This window comes from Mirounga leonina, unplaced genomic scaffold, assembly GCF_011800145.1.
Source record: "Mirounga leonina isolate KUSES-001 unplaced genomic scaffold, KU_Mleo_1.0 Mir_169, whole genome shotgun sequence".
NCBI classification, from domain to species: domain Eukaryota; kingdom Metazoa; phylum Chordata; class Mammalia; order Carnivora; family Phocidae; genus Mirounga; species Mirounga leonina.
The window spans coordinates 17149887-17172400 of record NW_023270431.1 but is presented as its reverse complement, the minus strand read 5'-3'; positions in this window follow the sequence as shown (position 1 = coordinate 17172400).

The window sequence follows — 22514 nt, the reverse complement described above, 5'->3', positions numbered from 1 at the left end:
CTTTGATGTGAACTCTACTCTACATTTTGCTGTGGAGGGTCTGTTCTGCCAGTCTTCGGGTTGTTTTCTGGGTTATTTACACTGATGTGAGTGTTATCTAGTTGTATCTGTGGGATGAGGTGAGCCTAGCTCTTCCTACTCCACCATCTTCCCAGGAAGTCTGGGGTTCCATTTGGATGGAGACATTTTGTTCCATCAACATGATAAATCTGTATTTCCTAAAGAGAACCTGCCTTTGCAACCTATAAATTTTTTACTGCAAAATATTAAACAGATTAAATGTTAAATATATAAATATTAGCCAATTCAATCTGAATATATAGTTATTTTGCAGATCTATCTTGCATTAGTTTAATAAAAATATCAGTCAAGGTTGTTTAAAATGTTTTGAGTTGTACATGCATACATGTATAACTGATATATATATATATAAATATATATAAATAAATATATAAATGGTATTTATTTACTTATTTCTTTATTTAGAGAGAGAGAGAGATGTGGAGAGGGGCTGAGGCAGAGGGAGAGAGAGAACTGTCTCTCTTTGCCTGTTATGAGCAGGGTTTGGTCTCTGTGTAGTTAGTGGGCCACCTTGAGCTTGAGTTGAGTCAGATCACTCATTAATAATATATAAATATTAATATTTATTTGTAGTATAAAATAAATAATATTCCTTTTAATATGGCACTCCAGTTGCCTATATAACACCTTAAAATAAGCTTTGCAGTACAAATGAGATCCACATGTTTTTCCATACTTTATTCTGTATTTTTTATTCATATCTATGCCTATTGCATTAAAAATTTATTTCTGGACAAAAATATTTGTCTGACTGGTTGTCATTAGCTACTATAGAGTAGAAACCTAAGTAGAGATTCTTCCTTGATTCAGGGAATACAGATCTCTTTTGCTGGTCTCTTCTCCTACTTTTAAAATATACTTGTCTATGTTGTACATCCAAGAGAATATGTTTGCCTGTGTGTGTTTATATTGCTTATTTATTGAACTGTGCTACCAGTCTTTCTTATATAATATGTGCTTTAACATTTTAAATATTTTATTTTCTTGGATATTTTAATATGTCTTATTTAAAATGATTATTATGTATTAATATACTATAAGCAGTTTGTAGTATATTGTGTTATAAAAGAAATTATATGATTGATGACTAACATAAAATAATTGGATAATAAAATCTGAGAGTTGGAAAGAAATTCAGTCATTCATCTCTTATTTTATTGGCCTCTAAATCCTCCTCTGAGTATTTTTTCAGACATTCTCAGAAACTACTACTAAGAGGAACCATATCATCCTCCAAGGCAGTTCATTCTTTCTTTCATTTGGTTCAAAATTTTACCTTATTTTGACCCAAAATTTATATCTGAGAAGATTCCAGACAATAGTATATGCAATTCTTGTTTTCCCTCTTTCACTTGATAATTTTGCAATTATCTGCAGAGAGTTACCAGTGGACCCTCAGAATCTAGAATGCATGACTAAACATATCCTCTGAAAAAGAATTCTGCTCATTCTTTTCTCTTCCTTTTCCGATTCCTATAGGAATTCTAATATGTGTTATCAAGAAATGGATCAAAACTCCAGGAATAGCTCTTTCAGTACAAATTAGAGCTATTTATTTATTATTTATTTATTTATTTATTTATTTATTTAAAGATTTTATTTGTGAGAGAGTGAGCGAGCACAAGCCAGGGAAATGGCAGGCAGAGGGAGAAGCAGGCTCTCCACCAAGCAAGGAGCCCAGTGCAGGACTCGATCCCAGGACCCTGAGATCATGACCTGAACAGAAGGCAGATGCTTATCCCAAATTAGAATAATTAAAAAAAATAATAATTTAACTCATATATTGACAAAAAAGTAAAGATGCTCTCAAGTGGCCCAAAGAAGCAAGAATATATTTCAAGACAATAGGTAATCTGATAGCCAATCACCAGTAAGGGGATAAAATGGATATTGGGCACCAGAGCTGGAAATACAGGTGCTGGGATCCCACATGAATTTTTTTACTTCATGGATTCTTTTTCTTTTGTTCTGTTTTTATGTTTTTTATTCTTATTCTACTTCAGATCATCAGCTCTCTCCAGTCTTTTATTCTACTTAATCTCATGCTCGCTTCGGCAGCACGTATACTATTCTACTTAATCTTTTTTTTTTTGTCTCATCACTTTACACGTGTTTCCAAATGACACTTTCACATTTGAGTCTACATGACCTTACTGCTTTAGCTTCTTGTAGATAAATCAGTTGGTTTTCTAGGATCTCAATTCCAGACTCCCAGGAGGGGCAACTTGATTCGATTCTAAATCTGTCCAATAAGCTGGAGTGTACTGGGGTGAAGGGGGGCACAGCCTTACATTAGCAGAAGGGATATAGTTGAGGTAATTTTTAGTCATAGATATGAGATGAGCAGGTAATGAAACATCTAATACAGAACGACTGTCATCTTTCTCAATTTAGACATTGTATTTCTTTATTATAATTGTATTCATGCAACTGAACATTAGTTATTTTGGCACACACAGGAGTCTATTAAATTACATTGGAATATCTGTAATTTAGTCAACCATAACTTTTCTTCTTCAAATAACTTTGTCTAATTAATCCCTAAAAAAAGTTCAAAATGTATGTGTATTTTAAGAAAAAGGGAACTAATTGGAAGAAATATTAGATGAGATTGTTAAAGCTGCAGAAAGACACCTGCAAGAGTTGAACAGCATTTCTTGACAATTTGTTACTCCCTCTTTCATAGGAGTTATGCATGTTTATATATGGACAAAACCCAGTTAACATATACACACATTTTACGTACCCCTTCATATTCATTCCTCATTGGGTCTATCAGCCTATTCTTTTAACTTTATCTCATAGCTTTTATGCAGAAGTTTCCACCACTACCTCCAACATCATCTTTTCAGCTCTGCTCAGAGGCCACCTAAAATGTAGTATTATAATTAAGCATTTATAGTTCACTATTCTGTACAAGATTGGTATTTTTAGTCTTTTGTGCCAAATGTATCGCATTTCTTTTTCATCCAATGTCAATAAAATTAATTCATGATTTTCTTTATTTATATATGGATATATATATTATATCCTATAAATAAATAAATATATAGCTCACAGGGAATGTATATGTCTGTGTGTGTATATATATTTCATAGAATTTGTGTTAGTTTTCTATTGCTGTTGTAACAAGTCACCACAAATTTAGCAGCTTATAAAATACAAATTATCTTACTGTACTGCAGGTCAGAAGGTGGAACAGGGCTCATCAGGATAAAAGTAAGGTATATATTGGCAGGGCTATAGAACTTTCTGAGACTGTAGTTTCTACCAATAGGTAGAAACCAAGGAGATATTATTCACTCATCCAATCACTCAAAAGCATTTTATTAGGAACGCTTCTGGACACAAGCTGTAGAAATACAAATAAGTTAAGCTGTAGAAATACAAATAAGTTAAGTTCCCTCTAAATAGAAAAACTTTTATATGTAAATGCAATTAAAATTGTTCAAAATTTAATGAACTCTCTTTATATTAATGTTCTACTTGTACCTGGAAGTATACAATGCTGGATAGCATAGTAGACATTCAATTTTTTTTTTAAGATTTTATTTATTTATTATTTATTTGAGACAGAAAGAATGAGATACAGAGAGCATGAGAGGGAGGAGGGTCAGAGGGAGAAGCAGACTCCCTGCCGAGTAGGGAGCCCGATGCGGGACTCGATCCCAGGACTCCAGGATCATGACCTGAGCCGAAGGCAGTTGCTTAACCAACTAAGCCACCCAGGCACCCAGTAGACATTCAATTTTTATTTGTTTGGCTTGACAGACTAAATTAAGCTAAGATTTATTGAATTTTTATTTAGGTGAGATAAGTGAGAGGTCTGTGTGTGTGTGTGTACACACACATATACATATGTGTGTACACACACATATACATATATGGTTTGTACATATATGTATGTATAACTGTATATCATATCGGTTTCTCTCTTTATTTGTATCTATCACTGAGATAAGTGTGTGTATATATATGTGTGTGTGTGTATACCAATGCTTTGTAAGACAACTATGTTTATTATGATCATTTAATAGATAATACAGTTACTGATTAGAAACATTAAATAACATAAAGTAAAAAAAAAGAAAGAAACATTAAATAACATGAAGTAAAAAAAAAAGAAAGAAACATTAAGTAACATCTAGTAAGTGATAAACTCAGGACTCCAGGGGTCAAACTTTAACCATGATGCTTGGTAAGTCCCAGTCTTTGACAGTAAATTAAATTTAGGAATTGGTACAATTAGGTTTGTCTAATATATTTTGTAATACGGCTTGAAAACATATTAAAGATAGTCACATATCTTTAAAACTTTCTAAATTACATTAAAGATATATTGTTCAATTTCTTACTTACATATGCAATCTAATAAAAATCTTTAGAAGTAGAAATTATTAAATAAGGCATGTCGAAGGGAAGTGTAGTGTGTTTTCACGTTGTGGTATTAAATAATCTCTTCGAACTTTACTTGCAAAGAGTTCTCAAATGCCATTAGTAGCATTTAAAAAATGAGTTCTCAAATGCCATTAGTAGCATTTAAAAAATGTGAATCTAGAAATTACTCATTACATTTTAATTTTAATTTTACATTCAATTTTAATTCAATTTTAATTGTTATAATATTATTTTGATTTTAAATGAATTTTCAAACTTTATGTCAAATAAGCACATCTTAACCTTGAAATGTTAAATGTATTCAATTTTTTCTTGATAAATTTTTTCAGGATAATATCGATTTTCTCAAGGATAAGAGATTTCATTGGAAGGATAATATCGATTTTCTCAAGGATAAGAGTTATATTCTGTGCATATTTACAATACTTGTTAATTAGAATGGAAATAACAGTTGTTATTATACTATATATCATTATAATTTTTTACATTATATAAAATTATAAAATTTGATACTATTATTTTATTTCACATACTGACTTTTGAGTAATTCCACATAGACTTAAAGCATTTTTATTCTTATACCTCATATATGGCCTTTCTGGTGAATATCATAACTGAAGCTATTTTTGTATCATATGAGATTGGTTTGTAAATTAATTTCTTTACAGTAGCAGAGGGAATGATTAAAATAAGCACCAAATTAAAATGAGTACTATTAACATTCCTACATATGATTTTATGATATCCCTTTCTAGAAACTATACATTCCCCGTATAGAGAATGGTTTCATAAACAAGAAGAGAGTGGTTTGTATGTAAGTGATCTTCACATTACATTCATAAATACTTCTAATCACCACAATTTTTGGCTTCACTTTAATTTCAGTTAATCATAATCAATTACTGAAAGTCCAAATAAGGATCAGCATTTGGTAATAATGTCAGTGGCCTACCTAGGGATCTTCAATTATTTAATTTGTTGAATAATTTAGAAAATTCTTAGAACAGTCTCACATTTAACATTTTTAAAATTGTTTTCTTACCTTTAAGACATTATAAACTATGGTGACTCAAGACATTAAAACAGAAAATATATTATTCAACAAGTCACGATTATGGATTACTGAAAGAAAAAAACAGTTTGCCAATGCCACAGAGAGCTGAAAGGAATTTGAGTAAATAGTGCTTTATTTCCTAGATTCACATTCTCTTTGGAGACATGTTAAATCCAATGATGTTTTAAAAATTATTCGGAAGGCAGCAAGCTTTTATTTAGAAGGCAGCTTAATATTATACTTAGTGGCTAAATAACAGACTATTTTGTCATCAGTGTTTCAATTTCAAAGGCAGTGCCCCCCATTTATCTAAATCACTGAGCTCAATGTTAAGCAAAATTCTTCCTCAGTGAGATGGATAATGACTTCAACTAAATAAAGTATTTTTGATTCATGTGTAGCAACTCTCTCCAGTGAACGTCAACTCCATTTTTAAAAATTCTGTGTAATGAAACACATTTTATGAAGATGTTTTAAAAATACCTTTCTGAAGACATCTAAATTACTCTCATCTTGAATTAGTGACCTAATGGAAAGCAGTGATGTCCAAACGTGGTGCAGCACACAATTACTAAGTTTCCAAGTGTGGTGACATCAGTTATAATTTTGTGTTCTAATATTATGCATATGCATCTCTTATTAATTGCTATATTAATTGAATGCTTTATAAAATTTAAACCAAAAGACTTATTATCATCTGAAATCATGTAATCTTCAGTATTTGTCTTGGTCTTTTCAAGACCTTCCTTGGGAAACTTAATTATTTGTAAATGATTTCAGCATTTGGTGAAAAAAGTGCGTATTCTTCCTTATACTTTAAGCCAAAATGAATTTAAGGTGATAAAATTTTCAATTAAAAAACAAAAGAAATTTGTAGAAGAAAATAAAATACATATAACCTTCATGTGAGGAAGAACTTTCTCAGCATGATTACAAAAGCAACATAATCTATGGTTATGCAGAAATGCCTATCCACACCATAGCTTCTTTTTTTTTTATTATGTTATGTTAATCACCATACATTACATCATTAGTTTTTTTTTTTTTAAAGATTTTATTTGTTTGACAGAGAGAGACACAGTGAGAGAGGGAACACAAGCAGGAGGAGTGGGAGAGGGAGAAGCAGGCTTCTGCTGAGCAGGGAGCCCGATGTGGGGCTCTCTCCCAGGGCCCTGGGATCATGACCTGAGCCGAAGATAGACACTTAACGACTGAGCCACCCAGGCGCCCCACATCATTAGTTTTTGATGTAGTGTTCCATGACTCATTGTTTGCGTACAACACCCAGTGCTCCATGCAGTACATGCCCTCTTTAATACCCATCACCAGGCTAGCCCATCCCTCTACCCCCCTCCCTTCTAGAACCCCCAGTTTGTTTCTCAGAGTCCATAGTCTCTCATGGCTCGTCTGCCCCTCCAATTTCCCCCCTTCACGCCATAGCTTCTTACTTCACTGCTCATTTCAGTTCGGTAGGCTAGTAGTTCAGAGTAAGATATTTAGTCAGACTGAGTATTCATATAGATCTTGATTCTGCTATTTACCAGCTTGAGACTCTGGGTTATGTGTCTCAGTTTATCATCTCTAATGTAAGGATAGTAAGTATATTTACCTACTAATGTAGCTCTGAGAGGAAAAGTATATATTTCATGTCTGGCACACTTTAAGTGCCTTTTCAATGTTACTATTGTTATCTAACCACACTGGGATTCATTGAATTTATCCATAAAGATAAACTCTGATTTCTATTCTCAGATATAAGATTCTAACTATGAGGCCATCCTTTAACTAAATCCAAGATTTTGATCATATCCAGTTTTCCTATATGAAATGTTTCATACTCAGTTTACTTCTTTGAAACTTTATATCAAAGTATTTCATCCTTGGGCTTTTAAAGTATCAGTGACTACCAGTTAATAAAGAATAAGATTATCCAGATGTTTTGTAGCAAATTAATGCATCGTAAGTTTCAACACATTGTCCCTTTCCATTGTATTTAGATAATTAAGCAATCAGACAGAAAAGAGTGTGAATCATGTGGCATTTATTTACACACGATAGGTTATTACAGCCATGAGGCTGAAAGCCAAATGGTATCAAAATGAATGAAGTGTGAATTAGGCATAACATGCCTGGGCTGACATGTCTAAGTGCATTATGAAATAGGACTCATAAAATCAAATTAACATATGTAGAAATGCTTCAAAATAATAAGGTGAATTAATGTCAGCAAAACCCATAACTAAGGATTGTGTGACTTGAACAGTGTTAAAAGTTCAGAATTCTTGTTGGAAACATAAACAGTTGGATTTTTTTGTTCATTTGTTTTTGTTGGCATTTACTGCTTATTTGGCTGTTATGTGAGATTTGTTAATATAGATATTAACATAACAACATGTCAAATAGTCAAACAAATTTAACAGAGAATCCATAGTACTGTTTTATTTATGGTGTTAGGCTTCATGGTTTGTTTAATTTTCCGTAGGCTCCATTTGAAATTCTAATACTAGCATGCGCCTCCCTGAGTTAACATGATTCCATTGTGCACCGACCCTTCTCAGATACATAGCTCCATATGTACTATTGTGCATTAGTATTACATGTATTATTATTACATATGTACTAATGCTCTATGTATAATTTATAAATTTTTCTTTTTAAAGATTTTATTTATTTATTTGAGAGAGAGAGTGAGAGAGAGAGAGCATGAGAGGCAGGAGAGTCAGAGGGAGAAGCAGACTCTCCGCTAAGCGGGGAGCCCGATGCGGGACTCGATCCCGGGACTCCAGGATCATGACCTGAGCCGAAGGCAGTCGCTTAACCAACTGAGCCACCCAGGCGCCCAATTTATAAATTTTTCTATCTCTTTATTCACTTGTAGGATTTAGAGATACATTCAGCTAGTCTATGTCCTCAACCAGCCTGAAGCTCATAATTATTTATAAATTATATTATAAATAAATATACATACCAAGAAATTTAGACATGATTTTCTATTATTGTTTTAGCAGTTACAAGTGATCTAAAATTATATAGATTATACTCCTCAAGTGAATTAGCTCCATCCTTACATGATTTCAAAGGCAATGATCACACACATAGGCACAGATACATGCACACACAATTTTTTTCATCTATTTTGTAATTTTTATGAGTCAGACCACTCACTGCTCAGCAGTTCTACAAGGAGTTCCCAAATATCCTTTACTCAGCCTCTTCTTATATTAAGATTATTGTAATCATAGAACATTCATCAAAACTAAGAATTTGTTCTTTGTACAATATTGTTAACTAAGTTTAGAAGTTATTCCGATTTCAGCAGTTGCTCCACTAATATCTTTTTTCTTTTCCTGAATCCAAAAATAGTATTCCACATTACATTTAATTCGATCTTCTTAGTCTCCTCCAATCTGTGATAGTTCTGCAAACTTGTGTTGTATTCCTTTGGCACTTTGAAGATTATTGGTTAGTTATTTTCTCTAGGGTAGAAGTTATTTGGATTTCAGCAGTTGTTCTCTAGGGGAGATACCTAGCAAGATTATTGGGTCACAGGTAGGTACATATTTAACTTTATAAGAAACGGCCAGATTGTTTTCCAAAATGACTGCACCATTCTACACTGTCTGCAGCATTATATTAGAGTCTCATTTGTTCTCCATCCTCAGTACATGATATTGTCAGGTTTTTGTTTTTTTTTTTTTTTCCAGATTTTAGACATTCTAACAGGTGTGTAGTGGTATCTTATTGTGGCTTAAAATTTTATTTTTTAAATAATTTTATTGAATATGCTTCCATAAACTCATTTGCTATCTGTGTATCTTTCTTTAGTGAAGTACCTGTCTAGATCTTTTGCCTATTTTTTAATTTTTTAAAAATATTTTGCTTATGTACTGTTGAGTTTTAAGAATTCCTTATATTTTCTGGATAGAAATCCTTTGTCACAAACAAGATGGGCAAATATTCTATCCTAGTCTGGGACTTGCCTTTTCATTCTCTTAACACTGTCTTTCACAGAGCAAAAAATAATTTTTAAAAATTTTCATAAAGTCCAATATATAGATTTTTTTAATGGCTCAATGTATTTGGTAGAGGCATTTTTTCTGTTAGACTCTTTAACTATGTGTCATATGTGAGACCAATTTTGATGTTCATTTTGTATCTTCTGAGTGTTATTTTTTTCTTGCCTTTTTATTAACTTATAATATTTATTGTTGTTGTTTTTGGAAGTTAAAAGCCAGACATCTCATATGGAACTGTACTACTGAGGTCAGTGGTTTTGATCCCTGGAAATGGACATACCTTTGACCGGGCATGTGAATTAACCCACCTAGAAGGTGTGGTGGGTTCGATTTTGTTGTTGATATGATAACCTCATTTCTCTTCAGGTTTCAAAGTCCTGTAGGAAAAGCTTGTGCTAAGGCAGTTGGCTTATCACAGCGATATCTGTTCCTTCTGAGTTTTGGGTCTTCCCTTTGCTCTGAGCCTCAGAGAGGTTTTCTCTGAATGCTCTTGTTCCTCTCTTGTCCCTCTCCCAGTAATGTTCTGCTATTTGTTGTTATTCAAAGCTTGTTAGTTTGGTGTGGGGATGGTAGTGATGTGTGCAGTCTCAGTTGTACAGATTAAACCCGTCTCTGACTCTCACCTTGTTCTGTTTCTCAAGGAATATGGCCTTCTCTACTCACCTGCACTGGATGTAGGGCTCAGCATGTAATTCTGACCCTCCCTTTAATAGCCTTTTTCATCCCCATGTTGTTCCCGTTTTCCTAGCTACGATGAGTTTTCATCAATACATTAAAGGCGGGAATGCTTATTGCCTCCCATTCCCCACCTCTCAAAGGCTTTTTGTTCCAGAGTAGAGACAAAAGAAATAGATTCGGGTCAATGCTTTGTTGCTCCCACAGGCACAGTTGTTTTTTTAACCTAGGTTGACACCATAGACATTTCTTAGGGCTTTTTCTATTTCTTTCCTGTGAGCACCCAGCAGGGTTCATAGAGAAGGAGCCTGTTCTGTATGTAGCACACTTAGCTTCGTCAGATATCAACTTTTCTGGTAAAGTCTTTAGTCATATCAGGTGTTTACCCTAGGTGAGCACATGCTTATTTTATCTTTGTCCCTGCAGGGACGGTTTCTTGTGTCCTTGGGCCATTTGATCGTTCTATAATGATAGCTCTCCAATAGGTTTGAAAAAAATTGTGATTTTCAAGTTGGTCCACATCTGTTGGGAAAGGCAGTCATGCCAGTCTCTTGAACCTCCTGCTGGGCTGGATGAGAATGCACTTGGGCTTAGAATATTTTTGACTGGCAGAAAAGAGCCCTCATAGCCTGTGCTGTGAGGGTAGTGTGGGATATCTTTCCCTCTTTCAGACATAATGTGTTTTTTGTTTTGCTTAAATGTGTGTCAGTGGCCCTTAAGGACTCCCCCAGCTTTCTGTATTTCAGACGTGATCACAAGAAGGGTCAGGATCCTGCCACTGCAGCAGGAGGTGAGGTGCTTGGCTGCAGAAGGGGTCCACTGGCCTTGGAGGACTGACACATTGGAAGGGGCTGAGTCATACATACAATTTCTCTTTCCTCTTGCTGTAAGTAAACCCTGTACCTCTTGAGCCTAATGTGTGTGCTGTCTATTCTCAGGGACCTTACATTATGCCCTGGTTTCTCCCCTGGGTAGCACTTATCTGCCTTTGAACCGTGGCCACATTCATGTGATATTCTATCCAGTGGCATAGCTTGACTGCTCAATGAAGAGTGGAACATCTTTTGCATTGTAAGCTGGGAGCAGCACTTCTTCCAGCTTTTTACATCCTGTGTGCAGAATTTTGAATTCCTAGCATTTTTTTTCTTAAATATAGTAAATTAAAGTTTTCTTCATTATAAAATTATAATTATACCTTCAAGTTGTTTATTTAGTACTAATGAATATGGAATTCAGCTTATGGTCTGAAAAAGCACTGAATCTGTAGAGGGTTTTTATTCTCTAATAGGATTGTCATTTTTGATGGTTTCTCAAAATTAACAAAATTTAAATGCAATATTATGGAAGCAAGCCCAGTTGGCTCAATTGCATAAATGAGTTTAATTATATAGAAGTGTTTTACTAATATAGTAATGATCATGCATTTCCCAACTCCACTAAATTAAACTGGCAGATGTGACTCAGTTTGCAGTCACCCCTTACTTATATTCTTCATGTTGTTCTCTAGATACAGTAAAGTTTAAGAAAATCTATCTTCAACTTTGCCTTTGATCTCTCTTCTAGAGCTTTAATTTTTTTCTTGAGTGTCTAGGACATTTCTTAGCAATAGTAGGCTTCCTAAAATGTTGAATTAATGGGACTGTTACACACTGACACATTTACCTAAATATGACATTATAGGTCTAAAAAATGCTGGTTGAGCTAGCTGGAGTCTGGCAGAAATATTTTGAGATTTACATTGAGTGAGGAGCTCCAGGAGACAGACAGAACAGAACATTCAACATTGACTTTATAAGAGAGTATAGCAAAAAAAAAAAAAAAGGAGCCCATAATCAATGAGGAAACTAAAGCATGCACGGAAAAATGGCACTCGGAGTTGAATTAGAGATATAGAACCAGGTTGTAAAGAGGAAAATGAGTCATAAATCAGGAATATAAGGGAAATGGGATCTGGAAATAACAGGTATTATGAAGGAGGATTTGTAGCCATCCACACCAATGTCTGCTTTGTTCTACTCTCATTTGGTGTCAACTGCATGTGACAAATTCAAGACTAATAGTTTATAAATAAGCAGCACCGAAAGAGACATACATGTTCTCAAACTAGCCAATCTTTCAATCTCCAATGTAACATCAAGTAAGAATTAAAATCAGATGAATAAAGATAGACCTTGAAGTACTATTTGCTTATTAACTTTATGAATTTTTTTTCTGAATTCAGAATATAATTAGGTTGCTATGCATTCACATCTTTGTCTAATTTTACTAATTGGTTTAAAATATTTTTGGGGTTTTGGAAACCATTATTTACAAATACTAAATGAGAATCCAACATGAATTTTATTATACATTTAAATGACTTATACTTCTAATATTCAGCCAAAAGTTAAGTGCTAAATGATATCTTTTTCTTATTTTGGAAGCATTTTATAAACAATCAATTAAAAAATGTCCAGATTTTTGAAACTCATAGTTTCCATAATGATACAGTATGTTAAATAAGCATTCAATTCTCAGTATTGATTCATAATTACTACTTAGATATACAGTTTGTCTCTTCTGTATTGCACATTCCCTAAAATTTCTATAGAAATTTGTAGCACAAAAATACCCTAACTACTTGTCTCTATATTCCAGAATTAAAGTAGGAAGACAGGGCGCTTGGGTGGCTCAGTTGGTTAAGCAACTGCCTTCAGCTCAGGTAAGGATCCCAGGGTCCTGGGATGGAGTCCCGCATCGGGCTCCCTGCTCTGCAGGGAGCCTGCTTCTCCCTCTCCCACTCCCCCTGCTTGTGTTCCCTCTCTCGCTGTGTCTCTCTCTGTCAAATAAATAAATAAAAAATCTTTAAAAAAAAAAAGTAGGAAGACAAGAATAAGGGTAGTTTAAAGGCTATTGATTGGGGAAGCAAATTTGTATTAAAATATGAATGAATGATCTATGCCGTTAAACTACTATATAATGAATTGGATTTGATAGCATTTAGAAAGCTATGTACCCCAGCATGGGTATAATTCACATTTTAATATTGATGGCAAACATTTTTGCAGTAAAATATGTATGAAAAAAGGAAAAGCCTATTAAAGATGTATGTAAAAAGAAAAAGTTGATGACATTTGGAAAATATCATGTCAACTATGATTTTATTAGAAAGCTTTTCCTTTTAAACTTGAGAATTAGAATGAGAAAATCAGATTACAAAAAATGATTACTTCCTGATATGTTTTAAATTGTTTCGATGGTTTTAAAAAGGAGAATCTATGTTAGACATGTATATTAAATAATGAATGAGAGAACTAAAAGAAAATGTACAATAAAGGATTGAAAAACCAACATAAATTATAAATCACTTCTTTAAACATTATTTTAAAAAATGCTTCTCCAGGGTTAATGGCTATACTGGTTCAAGTAATATACAAAGAATAATTATATCTTATTTTTCTGGATATATTATTTAATAAGATAGGTTTCTTGTGAGCATTAACACATAGACTCATTAAAAGATGGCACATTCCTTAGGATATAGATGAATATCTCAGTGGTAAAGAATGGGATCCTTCAGGTTTTTTTGGATGCCTACTACCTAATATATTTTTTACCTCCTTACATGATTTTATGTTTATGTATATTAATATTACAGTAATATTTTAATTTATTTACATAGTTTTAAACCCTCTCATTTCCAGTGTATAGTATGGATATTTGGAAATAAAACTCTTATGTGACTACTTAAAATGTATTTTGTGAAATCTAAATATACTAACCATAATCCATTTTAAAGATTTTATTTATTTATTTGAGAGAGAGAGAGAATGAGTTAGAATATGGGGGGGGAGGGTCAGAGGGAGAAGCAGATCCCCCGCTGAGCAGGGAGCCCGATGGGGAACTTGATCCCGGGACTGCAGGATTATGACCTGAGCCTAAGGCAGTTGCTTAACCAACTGAGCCACCCCAGGCGCCCCCCCGCCATAATCCATTTAAAAAAGACATGAAATGAATGACATTGTTTCTGAGAGCCAAAATTTTATTTCATGATATTTTTTCATTGAATTAATAGAATTACTCATAATTCTATTCCACTTTCCCCACAGAATTTTATTCTAATCTATTTTTATTCTGAAATTCTTTTATAATCACCCTGTCTTATTTCCCTGCAACAACAACCACCCGAAACTCAATGAATTATATTTTTCCTTCTTTGTTATTTTTAGGATTATTTTGCACACAATTTATCAGAGTAACTTAAATGCAATATACATTTTGATTAATAATTATGAAGTACAAAAAGTAAATTCTGACTGGAGATGAACTTTAAATAACATATATGATCATATAATTTTATATTGAAATACATCGAAATCAAAGAGATGGCTATAAAAGGAAGTTTCTGTTCTTAGGTGTTTTTCTAAACTTAAAAATGTCATTCAGTGCTTTGAATTCCTTCTGAGTACTATGTCAAGAAGCACATAGTGATTGATCATGAAAATTATTTATAACAATCTGTTACCTTACAATTTAATTACTTCTTTAATTTTGTTGATTGCAATAAAAGAAAAGAAAAGAAAAGAAAAAAGAATAAAATAAAAGTGAATAGCAAATCGCCTGATCTACTGATGGATTTGTGACTTAATCTTTAGTCATTCATTTTCTCAACATTTTCAGTTCTCACTCTGTTAGGTGTCCTGGACCTGGTGTCCTGTACCATCTTTCTTTGTTGTTAGCTTTTTGTTTGTTTTTAACAGTTTCATTGAGATATAACTTTCATACCACAAAGCTTACCTATTTAAATTGTAGAATTCAGTAGCTGTTTGTGTATTTACAGAGCTGAGCAACTAGCACCATGATCTAATTTTAGGACATTTTTATCACCTAGGACAATGAGAAAAAAATCATGTGCCCATGAGCATGCCATCCTAGCACAGTGTAGAATAATAAAATTCAGTTTTGAGGTAAGGAAATGTCTGATTGGGTTGTGATTTGTTCAGACAGGGAAGAGAAACTGTCTTATATCCAGATCCTTCTCAGACAGGTATTGTTAAGAATAGGGTACACACAGAAATTAAATATATGGGGGCCCTGGGTGGCTCGGTCAGTTAAGCATCTGACTCTTGATTTCAGCTTAGGTCATGATCTTGGGGTCCTGGGATCAAGCCCCATCTTGGGCTCCACGCTCAGCATGGAGTCTTCTTGCCCCTCTCCCTCTGCTCCTCCCCCCTGTGGGAGCACATGCTCTCTCTCTCTCTATGTATATATATATGTGTGTGTGTGTGTGTGTGTGTGTGTATGTATAATAAATAAAATCTTAAAAACATAGAAATTGAAGATATGGAAAAGGATTCCCATAAAACCCTCCATGCTCTGGTACATTTTGGGAAATCTTTTTATACATCTAGAAATGTATGTGCACAGAAGATACCAAGCTATAGTAAGGCATTATTTATCTTTTGAAACCTACTTATCTATTGGGGAATAGATAATAAAGTCAGCATATAAAATTTCAGTGTTTGTTATGGGGACTAAAAACTAGTAGTTTGAAATTTTTGTTGAAATTACTTATAAATACTTCAAGCCAAAGTGTGGCTGTAGTTGTATAACCTGTGGATGATGAGAACATTTTCTTGCAATATGTTACCAGTGATAGGAAATGTTAAAATTCATATATTCCAGTTAATTTTAAAAGTATTTCACCCTTCTCTAAAGGTTTATAATACCCTTTCATCTGTACCTTAACATCTTCTGAAGGTATGGCTTACTATCTTGTGACCGTATTTATGCTACATGCTGAGGGCAACTTACTGAGTGTCTGTTAACATAACAGGGCTACTGTGCCATAATTTTAATGCATTAGATGGAATAGTTAGCTTATGTTTTATTCAATATTTTTCCAAAATGTATGGATTGTTAGCATCTAATTTATTATTACTACATGACATTTGCACAGTTAACTGAGAAAAAAAAGCAGATACACAGTTCTGACCTCATGTTTACTTTGGAATTGTTTAGTCAGTAAAATTATAGCAAAAATACCTATTTAACTTTTTCTCTCTTGCTTTCTATTTTTCACTCCAACTCATGATCTCTCTTTCTTTAATGTTCTGTAGTGTGGTTTTATAGAAAGTGTCTCAAAAGGAATACTCTTCTGTACTGTGTATAGAAAGATGGTCTTAAAGGGGCACTCTTTTGTACTCTTCTATAGAGTTTCTTTTTTTTTCTTTCTTCAAGTTTTTGTTTAAATTCCAATTAGTTAACATACAGTGTAGTATTAGTTTCAGGTGTAGAATTCAGTGATTCATCACTTAGTATAACACCCAGGGCTCATCACAACAAGTGTCCTCCTTAATACCCATCACCCATTTAACTCATCCCCCTACCCACTTTCCCTCCAGCAACCCTCAGTTTGTTCTCTGTTGTTAAGAGTCTGTTTTATGGTTTGCCCCTCTTTTTTCGCCCACGTTCATTTTTTTTTTGTTTCTTAAATTCCACATATGAGTGCAATCATAAGGCATTTGTCTTTCTCTGACTTAGAGTTTCATGATGTCCATACATATGATCACTTCAGTAAATTTGGTGAAATATTTAATCCATAATCAATGTTGAAAAATTCCCTTCTATGTAACTAGTTCAACCTCCTACTCAATGCTGGAATTTAAAAATGCATTCACTCTCTATTCAAAGATGTAAAAGGCATCGTGTACCATGAAACATGCTAATTTAAGAGGCAGCACTTCCCAACTTTTGGATAAATATTATTGTTACAAAAACTTTCCTTGTTTTAACTTAATAACTACATATGAGTAATTTCATTCTCTTGTCTAATTTCCAACTCATAAGTGAATATAGGTAATTCCTTCGAAGCTAAACTTATAATTTAAAAAAAGAAGAAAAAGAAGAAAGCAAATCAAACTTAGGTTATTGTATGATTCCAAGTCTCTAAGATTATTAAAATCAAATTATATGTTTAATCACAGCCACCATCATAGCTTTATAGATAGCATGATTTTAATCTGTTTATTCAGTTAGAAAGCATTTATTGGGTGCCTGTTACTGTGCTTATCCATCTTTTTCTGTGAAGTAGCAAATGTAATTGGACCCTTGATATTTTTGTAAAAAAGCAGAGAAAAAGTAAGAGGATAGAAGAAAGGAGAGAAGTAAAGAAACAGAAGGAAACATGTTTTTCTTTTCTTCCCCCACAATACAGCCATGAAAGTTATATACTACCTTAGACTAACCAAATTTTCTTATACAAAATTAAAAAATATAAAATAACTGCAAATCCAAATGTATGTAATATAGGCTAAGTGAAATTATGGAAAATGTGTAATATTACAAAGAAATAAAGATAAAAGTAATAAGTTCATTATTTTATAAATGATCTGAAAGTACTTTAAAGGTGTATATGTTGGAAATTAGATAATAGCAGAAAGAAATCAGTAAATTATTAACAATAAATTAGGGAATTAGGCAAAGAAAAAAAGTTCTTTGCCATGATGCCAAAAAGACACAAAACTATGGCAAACTAAAAAATACTCTAAATAAACAAAAATGAAAGTTAAGATGAGAATATAATTTTTGTTTCCTGAGATGGGAGTAAATTGACATAACATGGTTATTATCTTCCTGCTTTGAGGAGCTTCTGGTAATGTCAACGCTTCACCAGACTTTCTACATTTCATGTATTATGATGAGCCACCTCAGGATCAGAAAGTTGACTACTGAAATATGATCATATTTCAACTTTGGAAACAGATTAATTATAATTTCATGAGATATATTTATAAATCAGAATGCAAATATAGCTAAAACAAGAAGCACAGAAAAAGACCATGTTACATAGATAATAATTAAATGTATAATAATTTATGAGAAATCGAGTAATGTTATATATTAATAAAAATCTGAAGACTATTTTAGTTCCAAAGCTTCTATCATATAACATATAAAATCGAGTTTAATAGAAATGCTAATTATAAAATTATATTTTTGTAATTATTAAGGAATATCTCCAAAGATCATGATAAAATAAGACATTTTAGAAGATATAAATGCTGATTTTATAAGATAAGCATTAAAAATCAGAAAATTTGGGGCACCTGGATGGCTCAGTCATTTAAGCTCCTGACTTTGGCTCAGGTCATGATCTCAGGGTCCTGGGATTGAGCTCTGCATCATGCTCCACGGTTGACAGAGAGTCTGCTTGTCCCTCTGCCCCTCTCCCTACTCATTCTGTCTCTCTCTCTATCTCTATCTCTCTCTCAAATAAAATCTTTTAAAAAATCAGAAAGTTTAAATTTACAAAAAATAACATAAAAGTGAAAATAATAGATTGGCAAAAATGTGTCTGCATTATGTAGCAGTTAATAAATGATATAGGTATGTGAATACATAGAGATTCAAATAGTTGAGTGAACAAACACTGTCTTTTGTCAATGAACTGTATAAGGACAGACATTATTTTATTCACGATTGTATGCTTATATCTTGAGAACATGACAGTAGACAAGCACTCATCACATAATTGCTGAATACATGGTTGGGCGGATCATTCAATGGATAGGTACTGAGACTTAGTTTCATCCCAATCTCTCTGATAAAATTGGTTGAGGGAAAGTCAAGTTTCTGAATCTTTCAAGGTCAGGACAAAATCACGGTGATTTACTCCACTTATGTGACTATTGCTTGGAAAATTACTTGAACATGATTTTCAAACTTGACAATAACTAACCAGTAAGAAATGTATGTGTATCAAGAATAAATAGCAAATATTTCATAAACAAAATAGACTTAACATAAAGATACACCCTAATATTTTGTATTCTGTTTTATTTCATTTCAACAAAGTTGATTGCAAGTTACCAAAAATATTCAGACTTCGTAATGAGACACAACTCCAATTTAGAGCAATCCCCAGATTTTGCAGTTGAGATCAGGAGAAATACATAATTTACCATAGTTTATTCAGCTCAGTAATGTATCATAACTTAAGTTTTTTGATGCCTAGCAGAGCGCATTTCCATCACTATATTCAAAGTCAGTATTTATGTGCAGGCTTCAAATAAGCAAATAAAGCTATAACTAAATAGGAATTACATCTGTTGCAAGCTCTTAAACATGCATACTTCATAGGTAATGCTACAAGTGTTTGGATTTTGTTTATTAAACATAGTATGTTATGACTAAAGGAGAACATTCAAATATTCCTTTATATTCACATTTTGAGCAAGGCTGATAAATATTGTTTTTAGAAAAGGGATTTACTTCTCTCTTCTTTTTCCCTGTCTCTCTCTCTCAACATTATTCATCATCTCACCTTTATGCATCCATCCATCCAATCACATAAGCCCACATCAAAAATGCCAGTTATTTAAATTCACAAATCTCAAATGTCTATTAGAAACTTCTGTTGAATCCAGAACTCTGTATTTCTCATATATGCTGATTTATGTGTAGTTAGTTCCTCAATGTGAGAAACCGAATTTCAGATAAAGCATTTGGATTAACAACTTCATTTAATAAAACGTAACATTTTCAAAAAAGGTTATTCATGTAATTCATTCACTTATTTAAACTCATCTTTTTAGAATGAATTAAGCCAGTAGGCATTTCCTTAGTATTTAATAACTTATTACTTCTTAAAAAAATTTATATATTTGATAAAGATATAGTTATAAAGTATATAATATAATAAACCTATATTATATACCTAATATAGTAAGCCTATATTAATATACTTAAATAAGTATAGTGGAGTATCATAATAGCATTTGTTGAAGAATATAGTTCATTGAATCTATTTGCTTAAAAACTAAAAATATGAGAGATTTGATCAAAGCTTCAGTTTTATTATTATAGGACTATAACTAGACTATCAAGAAATATTGTTTCACTGTTCAGAGGATTCCTTTACTGTCAGTATGAATTAATTTAAGTTTTAAATTCCCGACCAATCTAAAACCTAACTGCAGCTTGGTTACAAAAAAATTTAAAGTAGGGAATGAGACAGTTTTACTTTTTGCATTAGTAAAATTAAAGAAAATCTATTAATTAGATTAATTAGAAAATGAAGAATGCAAGCCAATTATACTATTATGTAGCATACATTATTGTACAGCTATATAAAGTAATTGTGTCCATTATTTTACTGTGTTATAAACAATATCAATTATATAATATCTGTCATTTAGACATCCTGGTGATGGGTATTAAAGAGGGCATATACTGAATGGAGCACTGGGTGTTATACGCAAACAATGAATCATGGAACACTACATCAAAAACTAATGATGTAATGTAGGGTGATTAACATAACATAATAAAAAAAACTAAAAAAATAAATAAAAATATTACAAATCATTTTAATAAAAGCCTAAGATATTTAGTGTGCCTATTTATCAATGTAAAGTCTTTATATTATTTTACAGAAGGAAAATATACTAAGGTGTTTTCATATAATTTGATTATATTTGTATAACTAAGCTTTCAGTAAATCTTAGAATTGATGAAGGTAAATTCTTATTATTTGATGATATTTTCTATCTCCAAGAACCAGTGTTCTTTGTGCACTTTGTTGATGGGAAATTTCCTGAGTCTAGTGTGCGATTGCGACACATTCTGCTCTACAAGATCATTTGTCTAATAAGATAGCAAACTGCAAAGAACTGAGAAATTGATTTTGCCAAGTTTTAACTTAATGAAAAACAACCTGGTTTCAATCACACCGGAAGGTGAGAGAGAGAGTTGCTTGTTAAGACTTAGGTACATTGGAAGTCAAGCAACTTTCTGTCTTTAGAGATAAGATGTAGCTGAAGAGAATGGTTTAAAACAAAACAGAGGAAAACAAAACAAACATACTGACAGAAAAGACATTGTTATGCTAAATGTGTGTTTTAAAATTTGCCAGTAAGGAAAGCACATAGGAAGTCTTCTATTATGTTTATTTTCTAGGTCAGCAAAGCAAATGACAGTAAGTTTGTTTGCATCGTTCTTTGATACAGGAGAAATGTCTGGATATTAAAATTTTTTCCCTTTCTAAATAGTCCACCCCTATTCTGTCTCTCCCCCCGCTTCTCTCTCTCCCACTCTTCTTCCCTCTCTCCCTCTCTCTCCACTTAATGAAGTACAAAGAAACCTTGGCTTATTAGAACCTAGTCAATGAATATGTCTTAATGATAAAAAGATACTAGATTTTTGTCTCTACTCTTACCATTGAGTCCAAGTCTGTTCTCCTGAGGAAACATGTTGTCTTTTTTTATGATTCTGAGAAGTTTAAAACACCTTTACTAACTCCATCTGCATACAAATAGACTTTTAATCACCAGTTATGCTTAAATAAATGGTAGTAGTAGGTAGTTATATAGCTAGAGAAAACCATGCTTCTTAAGGTTCACTGAATGCAAATTTTGAGGCAAATTCTTTGCACTTGATGAAAACTTAGTGCCCTTGCCTTTGGGTTTCTGCAGACCCGTCATGAAAAAGTATCAGCCTAATGACCAAAGGACTGCATGCTAAATTTCATAACTTGAGGTTATATTTTTATTAAGAGCAGAAATAGAATTTAACCTTCTTTCAACTCTTTTCTACCCAGATTAATTACATTATATTCCTAGTTCAAGTTAGTTAAATTTTTGAAAAATTTGTGTCATCCTGTAAAAAAGAAATTGGAAGGGAGTTACTGGTATATTTTTAGTATTGCATGTCCAGTGCTTTTGAAAGCCAGGAATTCTTTGATATTTATAGATATGGCAATATTATTTAAAAAGAGAAAATATAAGTGCTTTATTGAATTTGCCAGTAAGGAAACCACATAGGAAGTCTCCTATTATGTTTATTTTTAGGTCAGCTTATTGATATACATATTGGGTTTTTGTTTTGTTTTATTTTGACTTTTTAAGCTTTGAGATTCAATGAAAGGTGAGAAAAGTAATCTCTGACAGGGATTGTTTAATTCCCTTAAATAACAAGCCAGAGTTAGCAGCTATAACAATATTCCCTGATAGACCAATGATTTACTAATCTTACATAAGATACATCTGGAGTATAATATGGACCTAAATATAGACAACTGATTTGCTTTACAAAAGAAGTCAGTTAGCATATTTATTAACCACACTTTTATTGAGTACCCTTCTCTGTATTAGAAAGGTGGATGGGAGCTGACAATCTGAAAACAAAATTAAGAAAAGAATACTATTATAAATGATATCAAAGCTTCTTCTAAGGAACTGTGTCATAAGATCACTAAATTTCTCATTCTAATGAATCTATTAGATTCATTAGAATCAATAGATTCTAATGAA